The sequence below is a fragment of the Chenopodium album genome, chromosome 13 (assembly GCF_948465745.1).
Source record: "Chenopodium album chromosome 13, dcCheAlbu1.1, whole genome shotgun sequence".
NCBI lineage: Eukaryota > Viridiplantae > Streptophyta > Magnoliopsida > Caryophyllales > Amaranthaceae > Chenopodium > Chenopodium album.
In genome coordinates this window covers 35463728-35480436 of record NC_137846.1, presented here as the reverse complement: position 1 = coordinate 35480436, position 16709 = coordinate 35463728, and positions in this window count along the sequence as shown.

Sequence of the window (16709 nt, the reverse complement as noted above, 5' to 3'; positions counted from 1 at the left end):
GTAGGCAGCAACTTCCTTGAATTTCTTGAAGAAAATGAGCCATGAGGAAGGCATAAACAAGACTTTGAAGCATGCTCCTTGAACCTCTCATTGACTTGAAACTTCTTGCACAAGCTTTAGGCATGAAAATCAATGGAAAACTATAGAAAGGAAGCCCGGGAATTCTCGGACAATCAATTACCACCTACAAGCAAAAGATAAAAAGAAAGTAAAAGAGAAAAATAACAAGTAAACTAGAAAAAGACATGAAAAAGAGAAACTAACTACAAAAAGCATAAAATGAAGAAAACAAGAATAAAACTAAGGAAAACTAAAGAAAAGAGAGATAAAGTGAAATAAAAATCATCCAAAAAGGAACCAAATGAGTGCCGAAAATGTCACACATCAAATCCTTATAATAATATTCGCTCACCTTAGGAATTACCGCAAGATCTAAAGAGGGGAAGCCAAGAATGGCACCAAATTCTTCCGGTAAAGGGCACATTTCATCATAACCTAATTTAAAGCAATGGGTATTTGAATCCCTAAATTGTAAGGTGGTATAAATAAAATCTATGTCAAGATCTACCCCCTTAATACCATATAAACCCCCCAAGTGGAAAAAGTCAAGCTCTTTCCTCTCTGTAGCAGTCAAAGATGTGTACCACTCACGAGTAAAATCACTAAAAGTCTTAGACATGGCTATTTTGATAGAAAATTAATGAGCTAATTATTTTTAATCTCCTTGAATTATGCTGTAATCAACGAATTTGGGGGCTTTTTATAAATAGAACCTGATGAAAACTGAATCCCAGGAGAATTCGGAGATATAAGACCATCGCGCCGCGATGATTCAATTTTTACCACGTCAGAATAACGCGCTAAGCTGACCGTGTGTTATGTGACTTTGACTCGGATTTGTACTTTGACTTTACGGTTTTGATTCTTTTTAAAGCCTTATCCAAACTTATTTTTAGCAATTTTCTTTCAAACACTTATCCCCTTTGGATTAGTTTAAGTTTAATTATTTTAAAGCCTATTTTTGGTCGAACTCAATTTTATTTTTCATTTTTCCTTTTTGGGGGAGGAAGTCGAATACCCTCCATTAGTAATAAAAATGACAGAATTTTTTGCTCAAAAATTAATCACAATTTCGCACACACTTATATGCACATAAAATGAAAAATAAAAAGATAAAAAGATAAATAACATAATAATCATAGGATGTATATACAACATATCTAACATAAGTGTCAAATAATATAAAGCAAAGTCCTACAAAATAAATAAAAAAAAAACAATAGGTACAACTACGGCATCGAAGGACGCAACTGTGGAGGAACACCAAATGCATCCAAGAACTGCACAGTCCGTGGAGTCAATCCCTCACCAGCCTCAAGATCACTAGTAGTTGGAAGCAAAAGAGTAGGGCCAGCCCATTCTGGCTCACCCTGCTGAGGTCCCGGCTGCTAAGGCTGCTACGACGACGAGCCAACCTCGTACGTCCCACCACGCACGAAAGGAGCTGATGTCGCGCCTCCCTAGCCAGTCGGCCTCTGCGATGCACCCTCGGAAGAAGACCCGGAACCCTCCACTACCACAGTCCGATCCAACTCCGCTCGACCACCCTGATTCCCAGCCAAAGTGCGACGACACCTCGAGCCAGACCCGGATCTCTCTCCTCGATACTCGGGTCTCGTACGAGTACGTGATGGAGGAACAGGCTGAAATAGAAAAATAGGCAAGGTCAAATACAAGAAAAAATAATTTAAGCAAAAATTAAGTAAAAATAAAAGAGAAATACCTCCGTGCCATCACTCGCACGACGACAGCTAGCTCGGTGACTCAATCTCACGAGCTGATAACAGAAGGCGTCCATGCCTCTCACTATCCTCGTCATCACCTCGCGTGAAAACTATCAAGCAATAAAAGTCAGAAACAATCAAAGAACATGCATACAAACGAAATGATGATAGACGACTCACCTAGGTCTGGTGGCGAGGTATCAACCTCTCCACAAAGCGCCACTCCTCAGGGGCCAGAGGAATCATCTCCTCAACCGGGCCGAAAGACCCATAATAAGTAATAGACACTGGTGGAGGTACAAAATCCGCAGCCGTCGCCGCAGCCTGCAAGAATAAAATCTAAGTGATTAGAATTTCCTAGGGGCTACCAAAAGAACAAATCAAAAGACGCGAAATATACCTACGCCTCCTCTAACGGGCAAGGTGGTGGGGCCAACCGCGGCACAAGCCTCTCACCATAGCTCCAATTTGGATGGCTATGACGCTGCCACTCCATACCAGCAGACGACTACCCATATAAACTCTCAAGTCCGTCTGATCCATCATATGTCGTGGAGGATGGGTAAGAACGACAAAAGACTCCGAAGAGTGCTGAATCGCGACTTTCTCGCCCAAGTATACCACAGCATCATACGTCCCCTGAAAGTAGCGCCGTTGAGCTGTGTACTGAATAACTAGCGAAGGGACGTCAAAATAAGCCCATGAACGAAAGTTAACCTCAGGTCCCTACAAGACAAACACTCATGAGTAGGAATCCTATTTAGAAGAGTAAATGAAAATGGCGAGTAATGCACACCGAGAGAAGCGACTCTCGAACAAGGGCAGCAGCAGTCTAGTCGGTATAACAGCCACCCCATCTAGCAGAAACCGTACGCCCTCGAGGTGAAGGCCTGGCTAGCGCCAAAGATGGCATATACTCGTAGAACCACACCTATAACAACACGAAAATGTCGGCAAAAGCTAAAGTTAAAAGAAACCTATTGCCAAGAGGAATGGAGTAAACCTCTACAACCCTACAGAAGCTAGAGAGTGTGACCTCCTCGTCAAAGGTACGCTAATGAAAGGCGAGTCGCAACCCCAACAGGAAGTCAGCATAGGCCAAGCTGGCCCAATCAAGAGTCCCGATCGCTCGAAGGTCGCGGAGAGCAGGCAAATAGTAGAGTAGCACTCGGCTACCCTTTTCAGGAGAGAAGGACCCTAACAGAAGAATCAAAACAAAAATGCGCACCCGCTGCTTCGAGGTGGTCGCATTATCCCAAAAATCCTCTACTAGCACAGACCGACAAATGGATCAGCTACTCATTTATAGCGGTTGAGACTCACCGTGGGTCCGAATAACAAGGGGGCCCCGTAGCTCCTCTGGTCAGGAGAGAAAAGGGTAGTATCACTACCAAATGGAACTGCATCTGACCAAAATTCCAATCCGGTAATCACAGAGAAGTCAAGGGGAGTGACAGTCATCTCACCCCAAGGAAAGTGGAACGTGTTGGTGGTGTCCCAAAAGAACTCCACCAAAGCGCAAACCAAGAAACGACTCGACTTCAAAGAATAGAGAGCCTGAGTAGTCTGCAGCAAAGAAGTCAAACCGCAAGACTCCCACAGCGCACGCAACTCCTCGTTGTTGCGAAAGTAAGAATCGTACAACTGTCCTACGGTGTCGTTGCCTGAACCGTGGCGATGAACTCGCTCATCAGTCATCCTAAGTCGAACGCACTCTGAAATGTGAAACTGGGGCACAAAGTACAAGGTGTACCCATCCCTCTCAAGGAACTCCCCAAGGCTAGTGGAAGTCCCCTCGCTGGTGTCGATAGGCTCGTCCTCTCGGTGAGCCCCACGAGAGCGTGAGCCAAAACCCGCGTCGTCAAGACATGCTAATTATGCAAGCGAACAGTGAATAAAAGGGTCTATAGTATCTAAGGTTCGCCTAGCCGCATGATACTATGTTTGGAAAAAACAAAGTACGTAGTACTAAAAAAAACAGAGCATGTTTTTTATTCAGCAAAAAATAACATTCCCAAGCAATCAAACAATTTCTTGCAATACTATGACAAATATTGTGACAAATTGAGTATGAATAGCTAGCAAAAACGCGAAGAACAAGCCACATTGTTCTCACGGACTCAAAGAGCCCAACAATGGCAAAACGTTCATTTCTTCACCAAATTGAATCAAACAAGTCTCAAAAAACTCCTAAGGTGATATACAAGAATAAACAACAATTTTATGGCAAGAAATTTGAAAAACAAAGCAAAATAAGCAAAAGAGGTTTCAAATTTTTCGGAAATTCGCAAATAAAACACACGAAATTCTTCCAAACTAGGAGGAGTTGGAGAAAAACTTACATAGATCGGCAAACTAAAGATCGAGAGCTTCGATTTGCAACAAATTTGAGCGAATTTGGTTGACAAACGAGCAAGAACGAGTGATTTGAAGGTTTGAGCAAAAACTGAGCAAAAATAAGGCAAATGAAGAAATGAGGAAGAAGAAGGGGTTTTATTCCGAAAACCCGACTCCATCACACCGCGATGGAGCTGTCGCGACGCGACAAACTTAGCGCGCCGTGATGACACGTGGCAGCGTGAGCTGGCTTTCCTTTCCTCAGCGATGCAACTCCTAGGCCCCATAAATGGTTATGTGGACCTTATTCAGCAAAAAGGGTTTCTTGGTACGCTAGTTAGCTCCTATAAGCAAAACGACATGATTAGTAGTCGGCTCAATTACAATCGCGGTAAGTGATTGTCTTGACGTCGATCATCCCACTTTACTTAAGCGCCTAAGTACTGGCTCATCACAAGCACCGAGGTATTGGTTCACAAGCAAGCAAAAGCGCCAAAGTACTAGCTCATTACAAAATGCGCCGAGGTACTGGCACAGCAAGCAATCACAACAAAATATATCAGCAAAGCACTAGCAAACTGAGGATTAACAAGCAATGGTCTTTGATGATCTTCACTAGGAAGATTGTCACAAAACAGAAGATGGCTACAAGCAGCGGTCTTTGACAATGTCCCGAAGTAGAGAGGAGTTTGTCTATAGGGGCGAGGTATTGCCGTGGCGAGGTACTGCCACAGCTCTGGAGATAACGAGATACAGTCACCTTCGACGATGTTCCCAAGGTACTGTGGAGGATTGTCACAAACAAATGAAGATAGTGAGGTAATTTTACCTTCAGATGGCGTTCGCAAGGTATCGTGGAAGTCGTCACAACAAATACAACAACGAAATTAGGTTACCCCAGAGACGTGTGCTCGACGATGCAAGGTACACGTTTCTTAACTCTTTTATCTGTTTAACTAACGCTAGTTTGCAGGTATTGGCGCTACAAGAATGATTCAGGATCGCAGAACATTCAGAATCATTCTCCGTCCTTATTGCTACTTTGACTTTTGTTTTCGAAACTTACGTTTCTCCAAACTCAGTCAAAGTGGGGGCTTCTGTAGACACCTGATTGTGTCTCCCCAAAAACCAAACCCAGTGATGAATATCTTTCACGTCATTGATTATCGAACAAGGTGAAATGTGAAAAGTCTTGTGATGCGCTTGTTTTAAAAAAATACTTCTTTTCGTTTTCGAAAATATTTCTTTTTGTACACTATTTATGGAAAATGTCCAGTCCAGTTTAGTTTGGTCCATGATAAGGGTCCAATAATAGTGTAGTTGGATTGGACTTGAAAAGAGATTTCCAACGATATATTATAAGCCCAATTCCGATGAATAATGAGGAAGTTATGGCCAAAATACTAAATTGGGCCCAAAATGAGTTTTATATGCGGCCCAATGATCGGGGAGGGCCCATTAATTATTATCCTAAAGTCATTAGGATTAATTTTAATTTTTCTAAAATAATCTGGAAGGTTATCTTAAATTCTAGTGAAATTAGGATTAATAATTATATCTTTTTAAAAACTAAAGAATTTTATTTGGAATAAAACAAGTGTTTTAAAAGATTAAATCTGATTTTAAAAGATAAGTACGGACGTTAATTAGTCTAATTTAATTAGATTAAGGACTCTGTACGGCTTTCAATTAGCGAGTGAACCATCGCGAAACGATAGAGCCATCGCTTCGCGATAAGGCTGTCGCGCCACGATGACACCATCACGTCGCGATGGACCTTGTCGCCCCGCGATGGGAGTAGTTTTACTCCGAATCGAATTTGATATTTTTCTGATCATTTCGGGGCCTTTTTCCTTATAAATAGGGTCGTATTTCCCCGCTTTTTATTCATTCACAATCATCAACAATCCAATTCTCTTCTCTCTCATAAGCAATAGCTTATTCTTTCTCCCTCTTTCTAGCCTTCCCTTTAACACAATAACGCATTCACGAGTTCTAGACACATCTAGCCAAGCTCGAAGTTCCCTTTGCCCTAGACGTGAAAGTTTTGAAAACAAAAGTCAAAGTAGTGATAGGGACGGATAATGATTCAAAACGTTCTACGATCCTAAATTAGTCTTGAAATGCCAGTACCTGCAAACTAGCATTAATTTAAACAGATAAAAGAGTTAAGAAACGTGTATCTTGCACCGTCAAGCTCACGTCTCTGGAGTAACTTATTTTGTTGTTGTATTTGTTGTGACGACTTCCACACTACCTCGTGAACGCCAGCTGAAGGTAACAGTGCCTCGCTACTTCATTTGTTTGTGACAATCCTCTACAGTGCCTCAAGAACATCGTCGAAGGTGACTGTACCTCGTCATCTCCAATGTTGTGGCAGTACCTCGCCGCTATAGACAATCTCCTGTCTACTTCGGGACATCGTCGAAGACTGCTGCTTGTAGCCATCCTCAGTTTTGTTGTGACAATCTTCTTAGGGAAGATTATCGAAGACCATCGCTTGTTGATCCTCACTTTGCTAATGCTTCATTTTGTTGAATGCGTGCTTCGGGGGTGGTGACAATCTTCTTTTTCTTTAGGAACAGTTGTCAACACAACTCTTGAATGACTAGGGACAATCTGATTTAGGGAAAGTTGTCAATGCCACATAACAATCCGTCCTAGGAAATTTTGCTACGATGAAACGACAATCCGCATCTTGGAAAATTTGCCAAAATCCAATTTCTGGGAAAAGTAGCCAATGCTGCGTAACAATATATCATAAGAACCTTGCTACAATCGACAATCCACACTTTGGGACATAACTCTTGAAAGCAATCCATCTCGGAAATTTGCCAATGCTATGCAACAATCCTTTTAGGAGAATATTGCAACAATTGATAATCCGCGTCTTGGAACATTTGCAAAAAAGAGTCGATCGACAATCCACTTCTGGAAAATTTGCCACTATTGAAATGAATGACAATCCACGTTTGAGGAACCTTTGCCGAAATATTAAGTTGAATAAAGACCTACAACAATCCTTTGGGAAATTTTTCCATAGGGAACTTGGTGTATGACAATCCAATCTCGGAAAAATTGCCAAGGAGTTGGTGACAATCCAAACTTTGGAAAAACTTTCCAAACGGAGAACGAGCACGACAATCCACACTTGGAAACATTACCAGTTTGAGATGACAATCCAATCTTAGAAAAATTGTCGAAGATTTGATGAATGTATGACAATCCGAACTTGGAAAAACTTGCCAAATAGAGAAGGAGTACGACAATCCACACTTGGAAATATTGCCAAAGGTGACAATCCAATCTTGGAAAAATTATCGTTGAAGAAAATGCTCGACAATCCACTCTTGGAAACATTGTCAGTTTGAGATGACAATCCAATCTTGGAAAAATTGTCGTTTGAAGAAGATGTTCTTGGCCCTGCAAGAGAGATCAAATTTTGCCAAAGGACCTTGACAGTTGATTTGCTTAAGGTTGACTCAAGGTTTGGTGTAACTTGAATCATTTTGTAAGACTTAACATTTTGCTTGACTAGATGTGTAACTCGACGTACTTAAATTGACTCGATGTGATAACACGACATGACTCAAAGTGTGCATGACTCGTGTTCATAGACTTAACTCGATGTGATGACATGACATGACTTAAAGATTACATGACTCGTGTGCGCATTGTATTGTGATTGTGCTCGTGTGACTCGAAAATGTAGAAAAACAAAAATTTCCCGTCATTTTGTGGAGGGTACCGACTTTCTCCCGAAAAAGAAAGACGCGAAAGGAAGAAGTGAAGTGTTGGAATGTTTGATGGTGCATGTTGAATGAGTTTAGAGAAATGTATGCGTTGACATTGTATTTCATGGTGCAAGGATAGCAACATCCTAGGCTATCTCAATTGTTGACTTGATGATGAAAGTATTTAGGTTACTTAAGCACTTCATACTTTGCGATGCAATGATGATTACATATGATGAGTGATTTTGATATGACAAGGCATGCTTCAACGTTGTGTTAAGATTTCATGACAAAAGGTTCCTAAAGGGAAGTATTATTTGGTCATGTATCTGTGATGTGTGTGAAAGTGACACTAAAGTTTGGCCGCAAAGGCTAAGTGTATGGAAAACATTTTGAGAAGAGTCAAATGATGGTGACTTTTAGGCTAGGTAGGCTAATGATGTAGGGATCAAGACCCCAAGTCTAGCTCTAAATGAATATGGATGAGCATTAGAGATCCCTTAATATGATCATGATGTGAGTATGAATGTATGAATGCATTTTTATTACGGCCGCACCCCAATGTGAGGTTGCCTACGTATCCGTTAAGAATCAGGCTGAACCTAGCTCTAACCAAACCTCGCACAAGTATATGTATACCTCAAAGAGGTCTTTCAAGGGTTGTAACAGGGTTAGGCTAAAGGTTGAAGAAGAAGGGGATAAACACTCAAGACCCTAGATAAGTACCCAAGGTGTGCAACCTTGCTTTTGAATCTTTGTATTTGTATACTTGAGATTTCTCACTTTTGAACTCTTTTACTATATTTTACTCTCTCTTTTTTGCTTTTGCATTTTTTTATTTTGATAAGTGTGGGCAATCCCGATCGTGCGGTCTATCACTCACTTGGCATGTTTCTCAGACACAGTATCGAGCACTCGATAAGAGACGCAATCTGAGACGTGCTCTAATCAAAGACGTGTTTATATCAATGACATTGGAACACTTGCCCTTTTGCACACTTTTATAGCTTTTTTTATTTTTTTTATTTTTAAAATTTTAAGATTTAGGTAAAATCACTCAAGCTTTTGTCTTTGAAAATTACACAAATTGAACACCATCCTATCCCAAGGTTAGGTAGATGTGGGTTTAAGAAAGAAAGGTCTATCGTTAGACGAGGATCAAAGTGGTTTATTAAGATAGGATTGTATATTCGAAAGGGGTAAAGATGATATGATATGGCTAAAAGGGGTGCCTCAAATCATCAGTATACCTTGTGCTTAGTCCGACGTGGAGATTTTTTTTTTTTTTAAGTGATGCAATGCAATGATCATATGCAAGAAAAGAAATGCTCATTTTATTAAAGGAAAAAGATAAAACCTATGGAATAAATCTAAGGAAAACAAAAGGTGCCTATGCTAGAATTATTGGGGAAGGGAAAATCAAAAAGAAGAAAAGAAGTCACAAAATCTTGTCGTTGAAGCTCATCTTATGTCTTTTGCTTTATCATCACCCGGTCTTCTTGCCAGCTAGAGGCAATGGAACCTTGTTTGTATCTATGAGATCTTGAGTGAGATTTTGAAATCTGTAACATTCATCCGTGGTATAACCATTTCCTCGATGGTACTTGCAATAAGAGTTGGGATTCCATCTTGAAGATCGCCTTTTTAGTGTTGGATCTTCAGTAGGACCAATAGGTTTGATTAATCTTCGATCGTAGAGACGATCAAAAGCGACATCATAGGTCATTCCAATGGGTGTGAATTCTCTCTTTAGTTGCTTTTTAGGTCTTTGATTATCCATGGCTAAGACATTGTTAAGGTCAAAGGTACTAACATTATTACTAGAGTAGGTGTTTTCGAAAGAAGAAGGATTGTCGTTCTTCTTTCCTTTCCAGCCACTGTTGTTACTATTGTTAGTAGCTTTTTGTTTTGCGAGGTCATCTTCAATGTCAATGCCTATGTTATAGACGACCTTGAAAGTATTCAAGTTGCGTTGGTATTTTAAATGATTTGAATACTTCTCTTGGAGGTTTTTGATGAACATCCTTACAGATTCCTTTTCAATAGGAACTTCTACCATCCTATCAGAAGTTTCCCTCCACTTGTTGAAGAAAGAAGTAAATCCTTCATTTTCTTTTTGTTTTAATATCTCAAGCTCCCTATGGTCAGTTTCAACTTGGATGTTGCACTTGTATCTATCAATGAAAGTGTTTGTTATAGAGTCCCAAGAAGAGATCTTCTCTTTGTCTAGGGAAAAGAACCATTGTTGACAAATGGTTTCTAGAGATAGTGAAAACAATGAGTGGAAAGCTTTCCTATCGATTCCCTTAATATTCATTATAGTTTCGAAAGCTCTTAAATGAAAGTAAGGGTTATTAGTTGGCTTGAACTTAGGGATGACTTTGGCATTGAACTTCAGCGGAAAAAGTTCCTTGTCCACCGAGACCCCTTGTGAGTTAATTCCTTGATACTTATAATCGTTGGAAACTTTCTTAAGGCTTTCTTCCATGCTCTCAAGCTGTCGTTGCTTGCTAGGATCGTTAACTTGAAGAACAAGGGCTTTCATCATCTCAGTTAGGTTATTCATATTCTGCTTCAACTCATCAACTTCTTGTTAAGAAACCATTAGTACGAACTTTTTTCGGTGTCTGATGGGTTTGTGGAAGGTGTTGTGTTTGATTAAGCGCCCTTCTCTCCTTGCCCAAGTGCTGTGAAAAGGGAAGTCATGGATACTTATTGTTAATTGTTTGACTCAAACTTGATTCAACATGCGTAGATGGGAAGAGATCATGGAAGAATGTGGGAGTGGTATGCATGGAGAAAGCATGTAGAGAGTGGAAAGATGATGTAGATGGAGAGATATGGAAAAATTAGGAATAAAGTGGACCCCCAACTCAAATGACGGAAAGAGCGACTCATGCATGAACCTAAGACATGGTCATGGTGTGAAAAGAGTATGTTCAAAGTGTGTGAATACTTATGAGTGTAAGTGATATGTTCAAAACTCGTGTCATGACCATGTGACTAGACTATGTGACTAGACTCAAACAAAGACTAAGTTAAGACTTCACGTATGTGCACTAAACTGGACAGGCTATACTATTTCACTCATAACTTTTTATTTGTGACTTCGAATTAGACTAAACTAACGCCAAATGAAAGATAACACTCGGGGATACAGATCCATACGTTGTACGAATCGTACATATTTCTAAAACTCCAGTTATGACCAAAACAAGTTGACACTTGTGCAGTATACGGGAATAAAAATCCGGGTTGACACAAAGGAACTATGACTCGATTTTAGACATATTTATTAGCTCAAATAAGCACAACATGATGCAATGAGGTTGCAACCTAACCATGGCTCTATTTATCTAAAGTTCAAGGATAAGGGTTAGTCAAAGAGGGTCCATGGTTATGAGTCCGAATACATCGCGCGGAAGCCTTACCTTTGGAAGGGTTGGCGCGTATGGATGGGACCCCACAAGTTAAACTTGTTTCCATGGTTTGCTAAATTCACAAACTCGGATGTACCCTTCATTGCAATGAGCGTTCGATTGGGTAGATGGAGCGTGAATTCCCAGAAGGTTATGGCCATATGTAGAACAAATATGGGTTCAGAAAAGTGAGAAAAACTCAATCAGGAAGTAAAATCGAGCAAACAGTACTAGAACCGGTCAAAGCAAGAACGCAGATATCTGGCTTGGTATTGGAAGAACTTGGCGCGAGACGATAGCCCTGTCGCACTGCGATGGGCACTGTTTTCTCAGCGTCAGTTCCTACATGCCTCAGCAGCTCTCTTTATTCTTAGAATTTTTCAGTTTTCGCAGCGTTTTTTCGATTCTAGTTGTGAAAGATATTTCCCAAATCTTACGTGTAAAAATCCTATGTTTTTTACGCATTATGGATGGTCTATCCAATGCGGACCTTTTTTATGCTTATGCTAATAATGTCAATCAAAATTACGCACATGAATACTTAGAACTTTTCGAGTCTCATCCACTCATTCTAAATTATTGCCAAAATAAATTTTAGGAATTAAAATAGAAATCCTCCCCAGTGGAGTTGCCAAAAAACTATAGGGAATATTTCAAGCATCTCACACTTGAGCCCCACTATGATCATACACTTAAGCATGGTGGTATCCAAAGGGAAGGAAGCTAGAGCAAAAGAGTCGCCAACAAGTTTTAGGAACTTGTAAACCGTTCACAGGGTGAAGGTTACACCCCTTCACGATCCATGAGATCGCTAACTCCATAGTGATCTGGAACCATGATTGGATACTCGGGGATGAAGGTACAAATCCAACCTAAAAGAGATTGAACATGCCCTAAAAATAGGCCTCTACTTTATTCTTCTCATATTCATGTGCGCTTTCTGACTTTTAATATAATCAATATATTAATCCTAAGCATATTTAATCTATGTTGGTTGAATATTAATGCACAAACAAAACTATTATTGGCGATCACTTGAATTAAAATCATATTAGCCTAAATAAAATTATTAGTTATCTTATTAAGCGTGATTACAAGTACAAATTCCCTTTATATTTGCAAGAAAGGGCGTGATCAAGCAATAACAATAATATCAAGCAACATAATATTATTGACACAACAAATCATCATCATAATCTCAATCTCATCAAAGCATAATAATATTATTAGCAAGATCCTAGGCATGATACTAACAAGATTAATAACAAATCCTATCATGTCACTAAACAATAAAGATCAAATATTTAACCCTAACATGATACTAGCACGATAGAAGATAATAGGAAGCAACCTAAACATGATACTAGAAAGCAATAAACAATATCCTAACATGATACTAGGAATTAAAATAAAATCAAAGCATGCTCTCTACAAAAATATAGCAATAAAACAACTTACTTTGTTGCCTCGTATCTCTTTCTATCAAAACAATACACGCGCTCAAAACAATACACGCGTTAGTAACTTCAATGAAAATATTAAATCAAACGATTAATTTAAATAATTGAAATAGGGATTTAGGACCAAACCCTCAGAAATTATCAACCTTTCACGTCTAGGGAGAAGGAAACTTCGAGCTTGGCTAGGTGTCTAAATCTCGTGATGGACGAATATTGTATTTGAAAAGGCAAGGCTTAGAAAGAGGGAAGGAAAGAATAAGCTTTAGCTTTTAGAGAGAGAAGAGATGATGATTGTTGGTGAATTGTTGATGATTGAAAACGGGAAATAAAGACCCTATTTATAGAGAAAAAAGTCCCGAAACGATCAGAAAAAGATCGAATTTGATTCAGAGTAAAACTGCTCCCATTGCCGCGTGACAGGGTCCATAGCCGCGCGATGGGTCCTGCCGTTTCGCGATGGAGAACGATTTATCTAAAATCCATATGGAATCCTAAATCTAATTAAATTAGATTAATTAAAGTCCATACTTATCTTGTAAAATCAGATTTAATCTTTTTAAAATACTTTTTTATCCCAAATAAAATTCTTTATTTTCTAAAAGATATAATTATCAATCCTAATCCCACTAGAATTTAAAATAACCTTCTAGATTATTCTAGAAGATCAAAATCAATCCTAATGACTTTAGGAATAATAATTAATGGGCCCTCCACTTGATCATTAGGCTGTATATAAAACACATTTCAGGCCCAATTTAATATTTTGGCCATAACTTCCTCATTATTCATCGGAATTGGGCTTATAATATATCGTTGGAAAGCTCTTTTCGAGCCCCATCCAACTACACCATTATTGGACCCTTATCATTGGACCAAACTTAAATGGACTGGACATTTTCCATAAATAGAGTACGAAAAGAAATATTTTCGAAAACAGAAAGAAGTATTTTTTATTAAAACGACCGCATTCCAAGAGTTTTCACATTTCACCTTGTTCGATAATCAATGACGTGAAAGATATTCATCACTGGGTTTGGTTTTTGGGGAGACATAATCAGGTGTCTATAATCATTAAGGGTAGAAAGGAAATTTAAGCTAGGAGAGTTTTAAGAGAGGGTATGAATACCCATCATATGAGCAAATTGAACTTTGCTCAAGGTAGAGAATACCCAAAGGTAAACTCTCTCTCTCTCTCTCTCTCTCTCTCTCTCTCTCTCTCTCTCTCTCTCTCTCTCTCTCTCTCCTCTTATTTTTCTTTCCCCTTAATTTTTCCCCCACCCCTTTTATTTACACACACCACCACACGTGACCGGCCATCACCGGTCGAGTGTGCGGCCTTCGAACAAAAAAAAAACTCTTTCTTGTTTTTAAATTTATCTAGCCTTAATTTAATTACTGTTTTTGGGTTGTGTGATGATTTTTATGATGGTTTATTATAATTATTATGTATATAAATTTCATATTTAGTTTTTGAATTAAAAATCCCCAAATTGAAAACCCTAAGTTTCTTAATTAATGTATATTTATGGAATTTGATTATGGATGATTGAAATTATTGAAATGGGTGTTTCAAAACATAATTACAGAAATTTAACATATTTTTATAAAGTTGGAATTTTTATGTAAAGGTTATAATTATGTTTCTTGGAAGGATTTTTAATTACCCATTAATTGGGAATAAAAGTAAGGGTTTTTAATTAATTTTCAGCTTGTTTTAGAGGGTTTACGAGTGATTTAAAGAGTGTATATATTGCTGGAATTTTCTATTAATTAGGTATTAATGTCTCTTTGTAAATTTGGGTTGTAAGAGAATTCTAAGTGAGTGATTTCGCGAAATCGTGGCGATTTTGAGATCATATTCAAGGTACGTTCGCGTACTTGGTAATTATTTGAGTATGTAGAAGCATCCTAGGCTTTGATTAATTAATATTTCAAAGTAGTATCATGATAGGTATTGATAGGAATTGTTGATTAGATTGATGTTGGTGATTGATTTTCCAAGTAAGGATTATATGTGGTGAATTGGTGTTTGGAATTAATTATGTTGGCATGTGAATATAAACCACACTTTTATTATGGGCATCATTGACAGCATCTTTAATTAAACTAAATGTTTGATTGAGTTTAGAATATTGAAAGAGAATTTTATTATGGTTCATATAATTTTTATTAATGTTATAAGCATAGGAAAAGTGCTACTTAAGTGTCTATGTACACGAGGATTAAATTATATTGGGGTGCCTAAGTGCACTTAAGTAGTTTTAACACCGAGGGCTAGGATTTGTGGCGCATTATGCGTTTAAGGTGTCTTTGACAATAAGGTAGATTTAAAAGGGTTCAATATTAAAGATTATGTGGTCACTAATTATTCAACATTTAAATTGGTATGTTTGATTGCTTGAATGATTATAATGAATGATTGTGTTATGGTTTGAGAGTCATCACCAAGTCTAAAAATATGTGAACAACGTTAAGTGAAAGAGATTACGCACCAAAACTCTTGGAATGTATATACCTTGAGTATGAACATATAGGAGGAGTTATGAGGTTTTATATTTAACAATAACTTCTACTGGGAGTACAGAATGCTGTATTTTTCTTTTATTATGCACAGGAATTCCTCCACTTACGAGTGGTTGTTTTACACTAACACGGTTAGCTCCCATGTTAGTACCCCTTTATTGGGGTAGGTTAGGGGGAAAACTCGTTCGATGCGTAATCATTCTTAATAAATAATTTAGTGATATGATAGTTGGTCATTTTGAATGTTGTATGCTTGTAAACAGGTGTAACAAGGTAAGTTGTGTGATGATGGGATAAAAGCATGTTAGTGTGTTTTGTTTACGCTTATGTACTCAGCATTGTTGATTGTGTGTTTGTATGTTTGTTTCGCCTTGTCTTTATCTTGGCCTTACAGCAACCCATTTCTAATGGCGAGTAGTGGGGACAAAGTAAAGAGGAGCTTTTCAGGTGATGAAGCATATTCATGATGGGCATGAGTGAAGAGCGAATTATGCTTAGTTTTCATAAGAATTATGATGTGGTTTATTGCTTTGAATTTTATATATTATATTTGTGAGACTAACGTAAAGGTTTTGAGTTTTGTTTTGGTTTAATAAGGGCCTACAATGGTTCCAAGTTGTGGGTTGACTTTGTTTGACTTACTTTACTTTCGTTTAGTTTGACTTTTTAAGTTGACTTGTTTTAAATGGTTTTAAAGATAGTCTTCCGTTGTGTGTCTTTGATAATTCCTTAGTCGTTTTCACGGTGACGGTAATGTCTTAGATTTTCCTATTTCTTATTTTAAAAAGGGCAAAACAGGTATTTTAAAGGAAAAGAATTTCTAGGGTGTTACACATGTGATTTACTAAACATCTACATGTCCTCATAGCCCATGAAATAGCGCTATTAATCAATATTACATTCTAGTCCTTTATTGAAATCATTTATGCCTAATTTAATGATTTTGAAACAGGAATTTTAAATAATTTATTAATTCAGTTCACTACGAGGTTTCATTTACCAATTTACGTATTTCATAATCTTATTGAAATTTGCAATTATTTAGGACATTTTATTTAATACTTGTAGGCGTTAATTAAAGTGCGCCTACATCAGCATGTGCGAATATGCTTGGCAATAATAGGAATTTGGATTTGACATTTGGGACAGAAAAAGTAGGGAGTCGCCAACAAGTTTTTAAGGAACTTGTAAACTGTTCATGGATCATTTAAGGCAACCACAAAAAAGGACAAACCGAAGGCAACAACGATTTGATCCATGAAGGTTACACCCCTTTGATAAATGATAATCCATGAGGTTAATAACTTCATAGTGGTCATGAACCATAATTAGATATTTGGAAACAACGGTACGAAATTGAACTAGTAAATTAATGACGCCTATATTGACCTCTACTTGATTTTTATAGATAGCGACATGCATTACTTGAAACCGAAAAGACATACACACTAT